The following is an 18,133-nucleotide window of genomic DNA, read 5'->3' as shown; positions in this document are numbered from 1 at the left end:
CCAAGCCCAGTATCAAAAGCATTGAATCAGTTATCTGGGAGTCCCAGGAGAGTCTGAAGGCAAGTGTGCTCAGCTCTGAACTCAACCAAGGTCCTCTAGACAACATCCAAAACCTTTCATTGTGCAGCTCCATTGAGGTCAATTCTGGCAGGTATGAGGCAGTGCCCAGGCCGGAGGCCAGGTTCTGAGCTAGACTTCTGGGGGAGGACTCCTGCCTGCATGAGTATGACCAAGATGCTTGGAAGGCCTGCCCTGTCCGTACCACTCCTGGGACCCATCTCTCCACTTTATCCCAGGGACCCCTTCACCTGTCACAGAACAGTTTCTTCCTTCCCTGCAATGATCTTCACAGGCACTTTATGATTCTCACCACCCCAGGGTGGTCCTCCCAGCCACGGGATGGTCCTCCTTGCCATAGGATGATTCTCACTGACTGAAATGGTCCTCACTGACTGAGATGGTCCTCACTGCCCCAGAGTAATCCTCACTGCCCCAGGATGGTCCTCACAGCACTGGGATGGTCCTCATTGTCATAGGATAGTCCCCACTGCCCCAGGATAATCCTCACCACCCTGGGATGGTCCTCACTGCTCCGGGATGGTCCTCACTGCTCCAGGATGGTCCTCACTGCCCTGGGATAGCCCTCACTGCTCCGGGATGGTCCTCACCGCCCTGGGATGGTCCTCACTGCTCCGGGATGGTCCTCACCGCCCTGGGATGGTCCTCACTGCTCCGGGATGGTCCTTACCGCCCTGGGATGGTCCTCACTGCTCCGGGATGGTCCTCACCGCCCTGGGATGGTCGTCACTGCTCCGGGATGGTCCTCACCGCCCTGGGATGGTCCTCACTGCTCCGGGATGGTCCTCACCGCCCTGGGATGGTCCTCACTGCTCCGGGATGGTCCTCACTGCCCTGGGATGGTCCTCACTGCTCTGGGATGGTCGTCACTGCTCCGGGATGGTCCTCACTGCCCTGGGATGGTCCTCACTGCTCCGGGATGGTCCTCACTGCTCCGGGATGGTCCTCACCGCCCTGGGATGGTCCTCACTGCTCCGGGATGGTCCTCACTGCCCTGGGATGGTCCTCACTGCCCTGGGATGGTCGTCACTGCTCCGGGATGGTCCTCACTGCCCTGGGATGGTCCTCACTGCTCCGGGATGGTCCTCACTGCTCCGGGATGGTCCTCACTGCCCTGGGATAGCCCTCACTGCTCTGGGATGGCCCTCACTGCTCTAGAATGATTCTCACTGCCCTGGGATAGTACTCACTGGTCCAGGATGGTCCTCACTGCCCCAGGATTATCTTCACCACCCTGGGATGGTCCTCACTGCCCGAGATGGCCCTTACTTCCCTGGGGTGGTCCTCACTGCCCGGGATGGTCCTCATTGCCTGAGATGATCCTCACTGCCCGAGATGGCCCTTACTTCCCTGGGGTGGTCCTCACTGCCTAAGATGGTCCTCCTTGCCTGAGATGGTCCTCACTCCCTGGAATGGTCCTCACTCCCCGGGATGGTCCTCACAGCCTCAGAGGGTTCTCACTGCTCTAGGATTGTCCTCACAGCCATAGAGTGGTCCTCACTTCTGGGAATGTTCCTCACTGCCCGCCCCACTTCTCACTGCCCAAGAAGCTGCCCTCACCAACCTAGAGGTAGATCCTCAGTGCTAGAAGTATCAGTCTCAATGTCTCTTCTCTGGAGTCCAATTTAAATTTTCCTAAAATGAGAATAAACAATTTGCAAGAATAGGCCGGGCGCGGTGGCTCACGCCTGTAATCCCAGCACTTTGGGAGGCCGAGACGGGCGGATCACGAGGTCAGGAGATCGAGACCATCCTGGCTAACACGGTGAAACCCCGTCTCTACTAAAAAATACAAAAAACTAGCCGGGCGAGGTGGCGGGCGCCTATAGTCCCAGCTACTCGGGAGGCTGAGGCAGGAGAATGGCGTGAACCTGGGGGGCGGAGCTTGCAGTGAGCTGAGATCCGGCCACTGCACTCCAGCCTGGGCGACAGAGCGAGACTCCGTCTCAAAAAAAAAAAAAAAATTGCAAGAATAAACAATTTACTCCCACACCAACTGGTGACCCTTGTCCCCATGCTCAGAGCCTGGGCCAATCGTGGTGTTCCTGATTATCTTCCTTCCCCAGACTTGCCGGACCTTTCCTGGGCCTTCCTCCTCTTCTCCAGCATCACCAGCTTCTGCCTTTGCATAGCCCTAAGAAGCACCAACCTCTTTACTGGCTCCAACCCATCCGTGCTGGATTTCTTCACGTTCATCACCAGCATCCTGACAGGCACGGCACTTCCCTCAGGAACCAAGGTGAGGAGCACCTCCTCCAGTGCCAATCATGAAACCCAGTCCCATCCCCACCGCACTCCAATCCCATCCCCATCCTCACCATCATCTGCAATCCCAAACCCATCTCCTTCCAAATCTCTAACCCATTTCAATAAAAAACGTCAACCACCAGCCCAACCCTATCTCCAGCCCCAACATCAGCCGCCACTTCAACTCCCATCTCCATCACCAACACATCTCAAACTCATTCACATCCCTTTCCCTCATGTCCCTACTCCATCTCAATTCTACATTCTTTCCAATCACCAAACCATCCTCATTACCATCCCCAACCTCTCCATACATCTCAACAACCAACTTAGCACCAGGCCCAACCATCCTCAACGTATGTTTCAAATGCAAACCAATTATATCATCTGTGAACTTCAATGCCAAACTCAATCGAATCCATTCCCAACTCCATCCTCTTACTCATATCCAATCCATTCTCATCCCCAACCATAACCTATCCTCATCCACAACCCACTCCCATCCCAACCCGCCTCCAACCATAACCCATCCCCACAACAATCCAGTTCTAACCATAACCCAACCCCATCCTCATCCCCGACCACAACCCATCCCCATCCCAACCCACCCCCAGCCAGACCATCCCTGTTCCAACCCATCCCCAACCACAAACCACTCTATTTCAACCCATCCTTACCCCCTAACCATAACCCACCCCCAACCACAACTCACCCCAACTACGACCGACCTTCAACCACAACCCATCCTGACTACAACCCATTCCCAGCACCACTCTCAACCTCGTCCTCTATCACTCAAACTTCAACCTCTACCCAATACCCAATCCTATCTCTCTAAACTCATCCCAAATCCTGTCCCACCATCACCAGCAGCTCTGTGATTTTGTTCAAACTACTTCATCTCTCCAAGCCACAGTTTTCTCATCTGTAGGATTGGGACAAAATTTGCTGCCACGTGGAAATGTACTGAGGATTGAATTAGAAATGTCAGTACTTAGCCGAATGCGGTGGCTCACACCAGCACTTTGGGAGGCGGAGGCAGGCAGATCACCTGAGGTCAGGAGTCCAAGACCAGCTTGGCCAAGATGGTGAAACCCCATCTCTACCAAAAAACGCAAACATTAGCCAGGCATGGTGGATTGCATCTGTAGTCCCAGCTACTGAGGTGGCTGAGGTGGGAGATCACTTGAACCCAGGAGGCAGAGGTTGCAATGAGCCAGCATTGCACCACTGCACTCCAGCCTGGGCAACAGAGTGAGACCCTGTCTCAAAAAAAAAAAAAAAAAAAAAAGGAATAAAAGAAAATGTCAGTACTCAATGGTAGCTATTTAACTGTGTACAAGTTCTTACCACGATAATCCTCCCAACCCCAGCCAAATAACTTAAAATTAATATTCAAATTAGAATAGTTTAGTTTCCATGCATGTGCCCAATCATACTTTAAGAGAGGGTTAATTTGGAAATTAGGGATATTGTGTTCCTGTCCCTTGTAGTAATTGATCACAACTTTTAGTTGCTTCAGGAAAACATTCTTGCAGAGTGATAATAAGGTCAAGAATAGAGAACATTCAACTTCCTATTTCCTTGTTAGTAAAAAGCATCTGGCCGGGCGTGGAGGCTCACGCCTGTAATCCCAGCACTTTGGGAGTCCCAGGTGGGTGGATCACGAGGTCAGGAGTTCAGACCAGCCTGGCCAACATAGTGAAACCCCGTCTCTCCTAAAAATACAAAAATTAGCCGGGCATGGTGGTACATGCTTGTAGTCCCAGTTACTCAGGAGGCTGAGGCAGGAGAATCGCTTGAACCTGGGAGGCGGAGGTTGCGGTAAGCCAAAATTGCGCCACTGCACTCCAGCCTGGGCAACAGACTCTGTCTCAAAAAAAAAGAAAAAGAAAAAAAGCATTTACCTAGTTTATCTAGTAGCGCTTCCTAATTGTTTAAATACAAAGTACAAGGTATAGAACATTGCACAAAAAAACTATGAGATTTTAAAAAAGTATAGAAAACACGTTCGTTTTAAACCATCTATAACAGAACATTTTTCTATAAGAAAATCATTTATGTCTATTTCTCCTTTTAATTAAACAGAAAATACCTTTTATATTATTTTTCAATAACATCAGACAAAACTACCCAGTACTCCACTGTCCAGGGGAAAAAGTCTTTTCCTATTCACAAATTATCTTTTTTTTTTTTTTTTTTTTTTTTTTTGAGACGGAGTCTCGCTCTGTCGCCCAGGCTGGAGTGCAGTGGCCAGATCTCAGCTCACTGCAAGCTCCGCCTCCCGGGTTCACGCCATTCTCCTGTCTCAGCCTCCCGAGTAGTTGGGACTACAGGCGCCTGCCACCTCGCCCAGCTAGTTTTTTGTATTTTTTTAGTAGAGACGGGGTTTCACCGTGTTAGCCAGAATGGTCTCGATCTCCTGACCTCGTGATCCGCCCGTCTCGGCCTCCCAAAGTGCTGGGATTACAGGCTTGAGCCACCGCGCCCGGCCCACAAATTATCTTTAATTCATGTCATTCCAATATATCCAGAATGACCAAGTTCCTCGTCTATTGCTTCAGAAGCCCTAAAGACCCAATACAATGAAAATAATCAATCCCAATCCCAAAGGGCTTGCTGTGTACCAGGAAATGTGCCAACCTCAATAACTCCTCATGATGGCCCAAGGAGACAGGACCTAGGATTGTGCCCACTCTACAGATGAGGAAACTGAAGCTCAGGGATATGGCATGGCTGCCCTAAGTCCAGAGGTAGAGGCAGGGAAGATCCCTGCTATTGGCCTCAGAACCTGTGGTTACAGACTTACCACTGCCTGGTTAAAGCCCAAGGCTTGCACTTTCAGTATCCTCTAGCAGGACACAGTCAGGAGCCCATCGTCCTGCTTAGGAGCAAAGGTGCAGGGTCTGGGAGGTTAAAGAAAGTGGGGAAATAATGAGCCAGAGCCAGGCAGCCCCATGACTATGGGAAGGAGTCCTCACATACCTGATTCTCAGCCTCCTAACACCTGTGCTCATGCAGCAAACCAGCATCATACTGGGTATCCTGTTCTATCTGCTGCAGGCCCACAAGTACCTGCAGGAAGGCGTGACCTACCAGCTGGCACTCAGCTTCTAGCTGACCTGGGCCAGTGTCTTCCTCTTCCTGATGACTGCTGTGGGAGAGGATGAGGTTGGGTTTGGGCACGGGTTCAGGGATGCAGACAGGAATCTTGTGGGATAGCATTTGGGACAGGGGTGGGGTTGTGGACAGGGCTGGATAGGAAGTGATGAAGTGGGAGGTGGGATTGGGGATGCACGTGGGGCTGGATAATGAGGATGGGACTGGGTTGGAGTTTGGGAATGGGTTAGGGACAGTGTAGGGGATGAAGGTGAGTTTCGGTTTAGGGATGGGTTTGGGAATAGGTTAGGGGATAAGATGGAACTGGTGATGGGTTTAAGAATAGTTTTGGGGATGGGGTTTGACGCAGAGCAGGGCATGCAACTGGGCTTGGGGACAGGACTGTGATTGGGATTGGGCAGATGAACTCTGTGTCTCATCTCCTGTGCCCTCTTCCTCTCCACAAGGCTTCTTGTCCTATCTGAATTACATGTACTTCTGGTCTATCCTGGCGCTCCAGCCCATCCGGACCTGAGGCATGTGAATGATGCCGCTGTGGGCTTGCTCCCACAGCACTCTGTCAAGCGTCTGATGACCCTGCTCTCTGGCCCCTCACCCCACCAAGATGTGTCTTTGTTCAGTCCCGTATGACCCGCCTCAATCCTGATTCATAATGTATCTTTTAAAATAATCTGTATTTTCTGCCCAGAATATTCTTTAATTTAGCTCCGAGCCTTGGAAGCATTGGTGGAACTGAAGCCCCTCTCTGGGGCCATGTTTGGGCCCTCTGGGCTACGTAGAGGGATAGGGAAAGGAAGGGAAGGGACTCAAAAGTAAGGGACTCAAGGCACAAGGTCAACCAAGAGGCCAAGCCAATGGTCCCTGGCATACACACAGTGCTTAATCAGTGTTTGCCGAATATCTCATTCTCCCCAAACCCTTTTAGCTTCATCCTTTATTTTTGTGGTCCTTAATAATTCACCCTTCCGGAGGCAAATTTCCCCCTGCACCCACACTTCACCTCCTGCCCTTACCAGTAGCTCCTTCCACCACCCTTTCTTTTCCCCAATGTCCCCCAGTAGAGGACTGTGTAACGGCCCTTTGAAGATGGTGTGGGGCTAACAGAGAGCCATTTCCTGGACAGGGCAGAGTTGCAAGTCAAGTACAAAGTCATATCATTGTCCTACAGGGCCTTGGCCTGGGGCTGCCATCTATCTCCCTCTCCTACAGTGGCTAAGCTGCCTGGCTTTGAGTCTAGGCTCTGTCACTCAGTAGCTCTGTGACCAGAGGCAAGGTGTGGAACCCATCTGTAAAAGGAGAATAATAGTAGTTTAATCTAGATAGGATTTAACACAATGCCTGGCCCATAGTGTGTGCTCTTTCTGTACTATTGCAATAATCCTACCCCGTTTCCTGCAAAAGGCTCCCAAATTTATTTACTTACTTAATTTTGAGATAGGGTCTCTCTGTCACGTAGGCTGGAGTGCAGTGGCGCAACAGCTCATTGCAGCCTCAACCTCCTGGGCTCAAGCGATTCTCCCACCTCAGCCTCCTGAGTCGCTGGCTCCACAGGCATGTGACACCACGCCTGGCTAATTTTAATTTTTTTTTTGTAGACATTGATCTCTCTTATATTGCTCAGTCTGGTCTCAAGCTTCTGGGCTCAAGCCATTCTCCCGCTTCGGCCTCCCAAAGTGCCGGGATTATAGGGTTAAACCACTACTCCTGGCTGCAAATTTCATCTTTAAACACAGATGGGGCTGCAACTATGTGCCAGACACTGGATGGATAGCACTGATCAAACCAGACACAAATCCTTATCCTTATGGAATTGACACTCGGCAGGGCAGCAAAATATGTCCATAAACAGGTAGTTAGGGCCGGGCATGGTGGCTCACACCTGTAATCACAGCACTTTAGGAGGCTGAGGTGGGTAGATGGCTTGAGCCCAGAAGTTCAAAACCAGCCTAGGCAACAGGGCGAAACCCTGTCTCTACAAAAAATACAAAAATTATCTGGGCATGGTGGTGTCCTCTTGTAGTCTTAGCTACCCGAAGGCTGAGGCAGATGGACTGATTAAGCCTGAGAAGTCGAGGCTGTGATGAGCAGTATTATGCCACTGCATTCCAGCCTGGGTGACAGAGCGAGACCCTGTCTCAAAATATAAAATAAAATAAAGCAGATAATAGGTTAGAGGTAAATGTTATGAGGAAAAATATAGGAGGGTGAGATGGGATTGAGAAGAAGAGAGCCTCATAGTCGTATAAAGTGGAGGCAAGGAGGTCAGGGCACTCCACTCCAGGATGACATCTGAGCAGGGACAGGACCAAGGGAGGCAGAAAACCATGCAGATGGGGGAAAACAGTTCCAGGCAGAGGACAGCACGTGCAAAGTCCCTGAAGTAAAAACGTCCTTGGCAGGTTCTAGGAGCACCAGGGAGGCCAAGGGAGAGGAAAGAGATGCAGGCTGAGAGGGGACAGGGGCCAGATCACCAAGGGCTGCATGGGTCACAGTGAGGACTTTACTTTTATGCTGGAGTTAGGCAGCAGCCAGTGACATAAATGTCTCTTATTTCCTTAAGAGAGGAATGTAGGTCTCTTCCTTTTACTTCAGACCACAAGGTTCATGAAAGCAATCTCCTCACTGACCAGGGACCCACTACACAAAACGTGTTCAATTCACACAAAGGAGCCCTTTGATATTGTTTGTTGAATGAGATAATTCTGTATGTACTCATATGGGAAACAACTTATGGGACAAATTAGAGTGGAAAAAAGTATCTTTATTCATTGTGTGTGTGTATGTGTGTGTGTGTGGCCTGGTGGCTCACACCTGTAATCCCAGTGCTTTGGGAGGTTGAGGCAGGCGGATCACTTGAGGTCAGGAGTTCAAGACCAGCCTGGTCAACATCGTGAAACCCTGTCTCTACTAAACATACAAAAAAATTAGCTGGGCGTGGTGATGGGCACCTGTAATCCCAGCTACTCGGGAGGCTGAGGCACGAGAACTGCTTGAACTCGGGAGGCAGAGGGTGAAGTGAGCTGAAATCAGGTCACTGCACTCCAGCCTGGGCCACAGAGCAAGACTCCACCTGAAAAAATGAAACATAAATAAAGTCCACCCCAAACTGTTGACAGTGAAACTCCTAGAAAGTGAGTTTGGAGTAGAGAAGTTTCATTTTTTTATTTTAAAAATAATCATATAAGTGGAAAGACTGTATAATCGTATCAGTGGAAAGATACTCCTCAGCTCTCCAACCCTACCAAGAATGCAGGCCCCCAGGCCTTAGACCATCAAAAGTGGGTGTGAGCCCCAAAAGCCTCCCTCAGCTCCACGAGTCCCAGCTCCCAACCCCCTCTCCTCCCAAACAAGGGAATCGCGACCCCAGCCCCTCCTCCCTCAGATCCAGAAGTGCAGACCCCCAGCCCCTCCTCCCTCAGACCCAGGAGTCCAGGTCCCCAGTCCCTCCTCCCTCAGACCCAGGAGTCCGGGACCTCATTCCCCGCTTCTCCAGACCCAGGGTCCCTCCTTCTGGCCCTTGCTTCCCTGCTCTAGACCGGCCTCTCACCGTGTAGGCTCCGCCTTTAACTCTGCGCCACGTGGGCGCTTTCCCAGGACGGCCCCCTGTCAATCTCCGCACTGGCCCCCGCCTCCCGACCCATGGCGGGGACTTAATTTCGGTCCGGCCCTTCGGCTTGGGCCCCGCCTCTGCAGCCTCAGCTCTAACCCCGGCCGCGCAAATAGTCCCAGCGGCTTCTCTCTCGGGTCGGGCCGCCCTTGGGGGCCTTTCACTTCACGGCCCATCTTTGGTGCTGTCTTCAGAGTTGCCGGACGCAGGTAACAAGACAATCGTTTCCATCATGTCCTTGCCCCTTTTTGTCAGCCCCAGAGACAACGTCTCCTCGCTTGTTCAGGAAGATTCTAGCGGAAGCAGGCGGTATTCCTTTTCCTAAGCATGAAATGGGGTTTCCCAAACAGGCGTGTGTATTGGACGCCTCTGGCGGAGAGCAGGCTGGCGCCGAGGCCCGGCCTTGAGAGCGGCGCGCACTATAAAGCGGCGCATACTGCAACTCGCTTTCGCTTTGTCGAGAGAAATGCTGGGGTGAGGTTCTTAATTGTGGCTTTTTCCCGGCTGTGTGGCGGGGCTTTGAGATGATGGACGCACGTGTCCTGAAAGTCTCGAGGTTGGAACGGGAGCGGCCAGGTAGTCGCGTGGACAGGGTCAGGGCGTTTGCAGGGACCCAGAGAGCGCGCTCTGGGGCGAGTCTGGAAGTTTTCTGCGGGGATGGTGGTGGCTGTTTGGGGCACTTGGGAGGTGGCGACTTCTACAGCTGGCGCGAGCGGGAATGCCGGGGCGGACCCTCCTCCGTCTGCCCCGCGGCGGAGCTCCCCGCTTGTGCTGTCCGAACGCCGCGGGCCTCCGCCATCTTGTCCGTTATGGTTGGGGGAGAGGGGTGGGCGGGTTGGGAGGCGACATTGAGTTCTTTCCGAGGGTTTCAGATGCTTCCTTAGGATTTCGCTCTTGTGTTCACAATTCTGGACGGCTGGCGTTTTTGTGCAACCTAGAACAAAGACGGGGACGGAAGAGGAGGGGGCTTTGGGGGGGTTCCATAGGGGCAGAGACAGGGTATCGAGTTACCAAGAAGTGGGATTGAGGTTTCTAGGTGAATTGCTGGGGTTTTTTGAGAACCATGTAGGAATGGATGTAGAAGAAAGCAAACGAGGCCTTTGCTTACCTGCAGGAGTCATTCTGATCGTTCATGCCACGTGAGAGAGTTTTGTTAACGTTAGTTTTTGGCTTAGGTCCTTTAAGGTCTTGAACATCGGTTTCCTGACTTGAGCAGGGCCCATGCCCCTGCCGAGGAGGCTCACCCTGGAAGCAGCTAGCCGATTTCCTATCACCCCCACCACGACCCTGCGAGGATCTCTATTTGACTTTGCTCCTTCAGGCATCCACCTAGAAAATCATTGAGTTTGTTCATGTCACAAGTGAAAGTATTTTTCTCATGCGTTCATCATTGGCACGTCCTCCTTTGGCAATATTAAAATCTACTAACAAATGGGAAAGTAACATTTGCACCATCTTGCCATATTCAAGAACTTTGTGCTTAGGTGAAAGTAAGTTTCATGGCCGGGCGCCGTGGCTCACGCCTATTATCCCAGCACTTTGGGAGGTGGGTGGGTCGCTTGACCCTAGGAGTTCGAGACCCGCCTGAGCAACATGGCAAAACCCCATCTCTGGGAAAAGTAGAAGGTGAGCCAGGCGTGGTAGTGCGGCCCTGTAGTTCCAGCTACTTATGGAGGAAGTGGGAGGATCGCCTAAGCCTAGGAGGCAGAGGTTGTCTTTAGCCAAGATCGCGCCACTGCACTCCAGCCTGGGCAACAGAACTCTTTGCCCTGAAAGAAGTAGTGTACTTGTATATCTAAAGTACCATTTTTCTACTTAATGTTATTAGCATTGTCACCCTTAATGACGTTAATTCCTTAATACTGCAGTTAACAATCTGCTTTGTGCCTGATCCTCAGTCATCTTCGAAATGGTTTTTTGTTTGTTTGTTGTTTTTTTTTTTGAGACGGAGTCTCACTCTGTCCCCCAGGCTGGAGTGCAGTGGCGCGATCTCGCCTCACTGCAGGCTCCACCTCCCGGGTTCACGCCATTCTCCTGCCTCAGCCCCCCAAGTAGCTGGGACTACAGGCGCCCGCCACCATGCCCGGCTAATTTTTTTGTGTTTTTAGTAGAGACAGAGTGTCACCGTGTTAGCCAGGATGGTCTCGATCTCCTGACCTCGTGATCCGCCCACCTCGGCCTCCCAAAGTGCTGGGATTACAGGCGTGAGCCACCGCGTCCGGCCCATGGAAATGTCTTTTACAACTGATATGTTCAAACTTGACTCAGTCGAGGGTCTCTGCTCATTACTTATTATTATTTAGAAGTTGGCTTGGTTTCTTCCTAGAATAGCCCTCTTCCTCCTCCCTTCTCTCAGTAAGTTCTTCCAGGGGATTTATGTCTTGGCAGCTTTCTGTTTATGGCTTATGAGCAGGTGTAGACAGTGCTAAAGAAACCTGCAAAGGGTTGGGGATGAACACTGGGGACATCTTCATGTAGTGCATTTGGTATCCTGCTCATCCCATGAGGACAGTCCCCCGAGGACCTGTGGCACTGGGGAGGTTGGGGCATCTTGGTGTTTCCATGAGCAAAACTGGTCATTCCTACCTTCTGGATGGGTTTTGAGTTTCCTACCCACCCCCCCCCTTTTTTTTTTTGAGACAGAGTCTTGCTCTGTCGCCCAGGTTGGAGTGCAGTGGCACGACTCGGCTCACTGCACAACCTCCGCCTCCTGGGTTCAAGCAATTCTGCCTCAGCCTCCCGAGTAGCTGAGATTACAGGCATGCGCCACCAAGCCTGGCTAATTTAGTAGAGATGGGGTATCATCATATTGGTCAGGCTGGTCTCGAACTCCTAACTTCGTGATCCGCCCACCTCGGCTTCTCAAAGTGCTGGGGTTACAGGCATGAGGCACTGTGCCCGGCCACGTTTCCTACTCTTTAAGCTCTGTTAGCTTGGCCTTTGTTCCTGAAGGTAAGTGGCCTCAGGACCTGGTTGCAGAGGGACTGGGGCTCCCATGATGTCTAGCACTGGGCTCCGATCACCCCTGAGGACACAGTGCACCCCAGGACCTTTGACACCTGGGAGTCTGAGGGGCCCCAGTTTTAATGGCTCATGGACTTGCAGACTATTTCTTCCCCCACCCTCACTGTGTCTCTCTGTGTTACAGGTGCAGCTTCAAGCTTAGGACTACCCACCATGCCCATGCAGGTAAGAACCCTTGCTCCTGCTCCTTGACTCACCTGGGTTTAAAATATCTGACTGTATAAGTTGACTTCATACCGTATCTCTGGCAAGTAATTTATGTGTCAACGATTGTACTCAGTGTTGACATACAAAAACCACCTCAGGCCAGGCGTGGTGGCTCACGCCTGTAATCCCAGCACTTTGAGAGGCTGAGGTAGGTGGGCTACCTGAGGTCTGGAGTTTGAGACCAACCTGGCCAACATGGTGAAACCCCGTCTCTACTAAAAGTGCAAAAAATTAGCCAGGCGTGGTGGCACATGCCTGTAATCCCAGCTACTTGGGAAACTGAGGCAGGAGAATCACTTGAACCCGGGAAGCAGCCTGGGCAAGAAGAGTGAAACTCCGCAGCAAGCCTGGGTCCAAATCCCAGCTCTGCTGTTTATAGCCTTTGAGACATTTCACCAGGCCGTTGCTCTTATGCACCTCACTGCTGTGTCTGTGGAGCAGGCACCGAGCAGATGGCCCAGGAAGTAGCACTTCCTGCCGTCCAAAGGTAGGGCTTGAATAAGAAGAGGAATGTGTGGACTGGAGAGAACAAGCATTTGTGTTTCAGGGGAAAGAACTAATCAAACATGTCAAAACTCAGCAGTGGAGAAGAAACAGTGACTCCCAAGTGATCCTGTCACGTTGTTCATGGGTTTTGTAGGCTGAATGCAATGTGTCTTTAAGCACAGCTTAGCCTCCAGTGAACCATTTATATATAAACTGATACACTTCAAGGAATCCCTATTTTCACAATAAAAATAACAGGCTTTATCAGGAGAATTCTTTCAAAGAACAAAATCACTAGACAAGCATGAGTGTGTTATCAGAAAAGAGACAGGTGTTCTCAGCTCTGGGAGGATTTTCATTTGTTCCTTAGATGTCAGGAGCTGGAACGGTGGCTGCAGTGAAATAGACCTGAAAGTGTGTTCTCTAGGTTCTTGGAGGTTTCAGCTGTTTCTGGCAAGGGCTGCTTTTGGGGAGGGTTGGCTGGGATTGCAGCTCCCCTGAGTATCTGAGGGTCCTGTGCTCTTAATCCGAGATCCTCTGTGGGGAGTGAATGGAGCTGAGCGTTTGTCATGGCTGGCTTAGAGGGAATTCCTGGGGACATAAGGAGTGGGGTCGGTGCCATTTGGGTAGGGATGTGTGAGAGGTGAGAAGACAGAGCTGGTGCGGGATAGGGAAGACAGAAGGGACATGTAGCATCTGGATTCTAGGCCAGCGCCTTCCGTACGACCGTCCAGATAGAAATGTTCCTCGCCTTGTCCCGTGTGGCAGCCACTGGCCACGGGTGGCTCTTGGACACCTGGAATGTGGCTAGTTTGTGGCTGGGAGCCGGGTTTTTAATTTTTCTTGGCTAGTTTAAACAAGGGCCCCCTTTTTGGACAAAGCACATTTCTTTGCAAAATGGAGCTTTTGGTGTTTTGTGGTTGATAAACAGCAGCTCACACTGAACAAGTGCCCACAGTGTTAGTGCTTTTGCAAAAAATAAACTGAACTTACCCTGCCAGGGTCCCAGTGGGAGGCAGCTGCCCCTTCCCCATGTCACAGAAGGTTCTGGTGAAGTCAGAGCAGCTTGGAAGAGCTGGGTTGGGGCAGCAGACCTGAGACGCAGGCAGAGGCAATTGAGGGGTATCCCATTAGGGCACGGGAGGTCCAAGCAGAAGGGTTTGGTCCCGTCCTCTCACTGAACCCCACAGATGTGCCGTTTTCCAGAGAAACACCACTGTGGTGGGGGTGAGGTCAGTGGGCCTAGATTATACAAGGAGCCACACCCAGACTGAGCTGGATGGGGGAGGGGGGCGGCCTGGCATCCCCAGGGACCAAGTGTCATTCAGTTTGTTGCCCGATCTCTCAGCACCCTTCTGTGATGTCCCCTTCAGGACAGCAGGTGGCCCTGGGACCCATGTCAGGAGGGTGTGAGGGCACCATGATGACCAGCACTGGGCTCCGACCGCCACTGAGGACACAGTGCCCCCCCGGGACCTTTGACACCCGGGGGTCTGAGGGGCCCTGACTCTGGGGAGGGCTCATGGGGTGTCTTGACTGCCCTGCACCTTACTGACCTTCCCTCCCCTGTGCCCTCCTGCCTCCAGGTGCTGAAGGGCCTGACCGTCACTTGGTAAGAACAGAGGAGGCTGCCTGTTACTCATGGTGATGGTGAGAAGGTGGACGTAGACAGGTGCCCAGCAAGTGCCAAGCCGGTCGCTGCCGTAGGCACTGCATTAACCTTCTTAGTAACCCTGTTGGCGGGCGGAGGTGGGATGGGGGCTGGGACTGGGTTGTAGCAAGATGTCCAGTGTTGGGTCTTGAAAGGGCTGCACTTGGGGACCCCATGATGTCTAGCACTGGGCTCCGACTGCCCCTGAGGACATGGTGCACCCCGGGACCTTTGACACCCGGGGGTCTGAGGGGCCCCACTCCAGGAGGTGATGGGTGGGGGTGTGGCCATTTCCCCCATTCAGCGCCTTTTCTATGTCCTTCCCCTGACAGCGTCCCTGCAGGCTCTCTGCTGTTTCCTGCCTAGGCGTGGCTGCAGCCATGGTTAGGAAAGTGCTACACCCACCCACCTGGACCGGAGCTGGTTCTGCTCCTGCTACAGGGATACTGAGCTCCTGGCTGTCTCCGCAACAGGCGCTCCTGGGCCCTGCAGGTGGACGGCCGGGCCCCTGCCTTGTGCCTCATCTCAAGAACTGCTGCTGCTGGCCGACCTGATCCGACCTGACAACGTGCCATCTTCAGCTACCACTGCGAGGCCCTGAGGGCAACAGCAGCGCGGCACTGCCCACCTGGCTGCTGGTGGCCTGGTGCCAGCTGGGAGTCCTCCCAGCACTTCGAGGCCACTGAGCCGCCCTTCCAGCCCTGGCCCACCATGGAGAGGGGTATCCAGCTTCCTCTTCAACCTCATCGTCTGCCCCTGAGCCAGTGACTCCCAAGGACATGCCTGTTAGGTTACCCAGGGCCTGTACCAGCGCCAGCTGGTCAAGGGCATGACGTTGTTCTAGGCCGTCCTGGACATCCAGGCCATTGCCGACAGCAGGCTGCTTTCCATGGAGCCAGAGGCTGCCAGGCTCACGCTAGGACCCAACCCAGTGCACAAGGACCTGGCTGCTGAGCCGCACACCCTGGAGAAGGTGGATGAGTGGGCTACCAAGGGCTTCCTGCAGGCTAGGGGAGGAGCCAGCCTGCTCCCCTGTTCTGACCAGGCCTGCAGGGAGGAGCTGCCCATATGCCACCATGAGACCTGGGCCTGGCTCCCGAGGACAGATACCGCCTGGTCTGGTGCTCCAGGGGTGAAGCAGGCCAGAATCCTGGGGGAGCTGCTCCTGGTTTGAGCTGCAGTCAGGAAGTGCGGGACAGGGTAGGGGAGGCAAAAAGCCTTGGGTAGTACCGTCCCCGTGGAGCCATTCGGCATCTCTCGAGCTGGCCACACCCTGACACTATGTTCAAGGGCTCCGGAAGAGAGGCGTGTCTGTCCCCAACCTCTCCCCCGTGGGTGTCACTGGCCAGACGTCATGAGGGGAGCAGGCTGCGTGAGTGGACACTTACCATGAGTCCCTGGGGGGAGTGATTCCCCCAGGCATTGTATGCCATACTACATTTCTGTCCAGGCAGCAGGGTAGGTGGGTACCATGGGTGCCCACCCCTCTGCCACATGGAGCCCCAAAGCACTGCAGGACAAGCAGGGAGACCCCACACCCATGACATAAAAGCATCTTGAAGCTTTTACTTAGTGTTTGTAAGGATTGGTTTGTTTTGTTTTTGAGATGGTTTTTGCTCTTGATGCCCAGGCTGCAGTACAGTGGTGCAATCTTGGCTCACTGCAACTTCCACCTCCTGGGTCCAGGTGATTCTCCTGCCTCAGCCTCCCAAGTAGCTGGGATTACAGGCGCCTGCCACCACGCCTGGCTCTGTATTTTCAGTAGAGATGAGGTTTCACCATGTTGGCCATGCTGGTCTCGAACTTCTGACCTCAGGTGATCTACCCGCCTTGGCCTTCCAAAGTGCTCGGATTATAGATGTGAGCTGACACCACCACGCCAGGCCTGTCATGGGTTTTCTCTTAAGACCTCTGTTGCTATGCCTTCTTTCTGAAAGTGTGCATTGGCTGTGTGCTGTGGTCAGCCCCAGTCCCTTTTGATGGGTCTGGTTTTGCTGTGTGTGGCTTCTGTCTGGTCTGAGTTCTGGGTCTGGGTTTAGGGTGTGTTGGGGCCAGGATCACAGGTGACAGCTCTGCGAGGACTCACTGAGCCCTGGCGGTTCTGGCTTCACAGCTGAGGTCTTGGGCACAGGGGCCCCTGTTAAACCACGGACATACCGCTTAGCCCTCTGTGGGCTCAGCTGCTGAGCTGGGTCCAGGGGGATCCACCCAGGCCTCTGCCCACTAGCAGGCTCCCGGCTCTGCACAGGCCCTTCCAGCAGGCTGCTGGGAAAGGGTGGGCTCTCACCACCAGGTGAGAGGTGGTCACAGCCACAGGGAACCCCGCCTGGCACTTGTGGTCTCCATGAACCTGCAAGGAAGCAGCCACGCTCCCTCCCAGGGCCAGAAAGTATGAGGGGCATTCGTTCCTCAGCCTTCCCAGGGTCATGGCTCCGGGCATCCATTTGGGGTGCTCCATGACCACCCAACACCTCTAGGCAATGCTGGGAAGGGCAGTGAGGCAGGTCTGGGGACTCCCCAGGGACGAGTCTGCATGAGAGGCTGCCCTCAGGACCCTGGGAAGAAATGGGCTAGGGCGGTATGCAGGTGACCCTGGTGTGGGGGAGGGGTTGTCCCAGCTTCCACTCACTGGTGTTCCTGGACCCTGTTCCTTTTTAAGGTTCTGGTCACTGGGAGTGGCTTTGAACTTTGTTCCAACTGCCCTGTGTAATGGGGACCAAGTGGCTGTTACTAAGCGTCCACTGCACCCAGGCTCCCCACGAGTGCTCTGGTTAGACGCTGCCACACAGCCATGGGTGTGGGACAAGGCTTGGGAGGGACTGGTGCTCTGCCCTGTGCCACACGAAGAGGCAGCCTCCCCCTTGGGCCAGGGACTCAAATGGCAGCCATGCAGGTGCCCCACAGCGCCTGCTACTGCATGAGTGGGGGCGGAGTAGCTCTCATCAGCATGTGATAAATGTTCGAGTGGTGGATGCATGGCCCATGCGATGGTTGGGACCCGAACACTGTTTTATTTAACCTAAATTTAAATAGCCACACGTGGTGGTGACTACTGTATTGGCCAGCGCCTCCACGTCGCTTGCAGCATTGCAGTGCACAACCCAGAGAGCGCTGCCATCTTTCCCTGCTCTCTGCCTGCCCCCAGGAAGGAAGTCTGGGAGTTGAGGAGTCTGCTGGCTTAGAGTCGTGGTTCTGCCGAGTGAGACACAGAAGGGCCTATTACTTGCCCAGAGGCGCACAGCCTCGGAAACCAGGCTTTGAATCGTGCACCTTTCTGAGGTCTCTGCTGCCGGATCCCCCTGACCCCACCCGAGTTCATAACCATGAACTCAAAGCAACCCTTTGAGAGCTGGTGTGGGTCACTTTCTAGACGAGGGTCCAACTGCTGTGAGCCCGGTCTCCACAGAGCACATGGCCCACATCGAGGCTCACTGAGCAAGCTCCTGTCACACAAGCTGCATGTGGAGGTACATACAGGGTCCACTAGGTCCTCAGCCAGCCACATGCTTCCTATGCTTGCATAGAAACATGCATAAACATGCCAGCCGGGTGTGGTGGCTCACAACTATAATCCCAGTGCTTTGGGAGGCCAGGGCAGGAGGATTGCTTGAGGCCAGGAATTTGAGGCCAGCCTGGCCAACATACCAAGAAAAAAAAAACCAGGCATGGTGCACACCTGTAGAAGCTGAAACGAGTTCGAAGCTGCAGTGAGC

General features: G+C 53.3%; 2 long non-coding RNA genes and 3 other non-coding genes across 8 annotated transcripts; 4 read left to right on the top strand and 1 right to left on the bottom strand.

Moving 5' to 3' along the window:
* Nucleotides 1–637: 637 nt before the first annotated feature.
* Nucleotides 638–9,195, bottom strand: LOC126943153 (uncharacterized). 4 transcript variants are annotated; one of them, XR_007721707.1, is made up of 3 exons: nucleotides 8,993–9,195; nucleotides 1,643–1,713; nucleotides 638–927 (listed from the first exon to the last, which is right to left on the bottom strand). It is a non-coding gene; the product is annotated as an uncharacterized LOC126943153 (long non-coding RNA). The 4 variants fall into 4 exon arrangements; XR_007721710.1 differs by lacking the exon at nucleotides 638–927 and adding an exon at nucleotides 950–987; XR_007721708.1 differs by lacking the exon at nucleotides 638–927 and adding an exon at nucleotides 1,031–1,087.
* Nucleotides 9,196–9,459: 264 nt separating this feature from the next.
* On the top strand, nucleotides 9,460–15,988 carry LOC126943147 (uncharacterized). Its single transcript, XR_007721704.1, has 4 exons — nucleotides 9,460–9,526; nucleotides 12,201–12,241; nucleotides 14,356–14,381; nucleotides 14,753–15,988. It is a non-coding gene; the product is annotated as an uncharacterized LOC126943147 (long non-coding RNA).
* LOC126943669 (small nucleolar RNA SNORD88) lies at nucleotides 12,040–12,130 on the top strand. Its single transcript, XR_007721808.1, has one exon. It is a non-coding gene; the product is annotated as a small nucleolar RNA SNORD88 (small nucleolar RNA).
* LOC126943671 (small nucleolar RNA SNORD88) lies at nucleotides 14,183–14,273 on the top strand. The gene has a single exon (XR_007721810.1). It is a non-coding gene; the product is annotated as a small nucleolar RNA SNORD88 (small nucleolar RNA).
* LOC126943670 (small nucleolar RNA SNORD88) lies at nucleotides 14,587–14,677 on the top strand. The gene has a single exon (XR_007721809.1). It is a non-coding gene; the product is annotated as a small nucleolar RNA SNORD88 (small nucleolar RNA).
* Nucleotides 15,989–18,133: the final 2,145 nt, after the last annotated feature.

The sequence above is a fragment of the Macaca thibetana genome, chromosome 19 (assembly GCF_024542745.1).
Source record: "Macaca thibetana thibetana isolate TM-01 chromosome 19, ASM2454274v1, whole genome shotgun sequence".
In the NCBI taxonomy this organism is placed as follows: domain Eukaryota; kingdom Metazoa; phylum Chordata; class Mammalia; order Primates; family Cercopithecidae; genus Macaca; species Macaca thibetana.
This window is presented reverse-complemented; position numbering and strand designations above follow the sequence as displayed.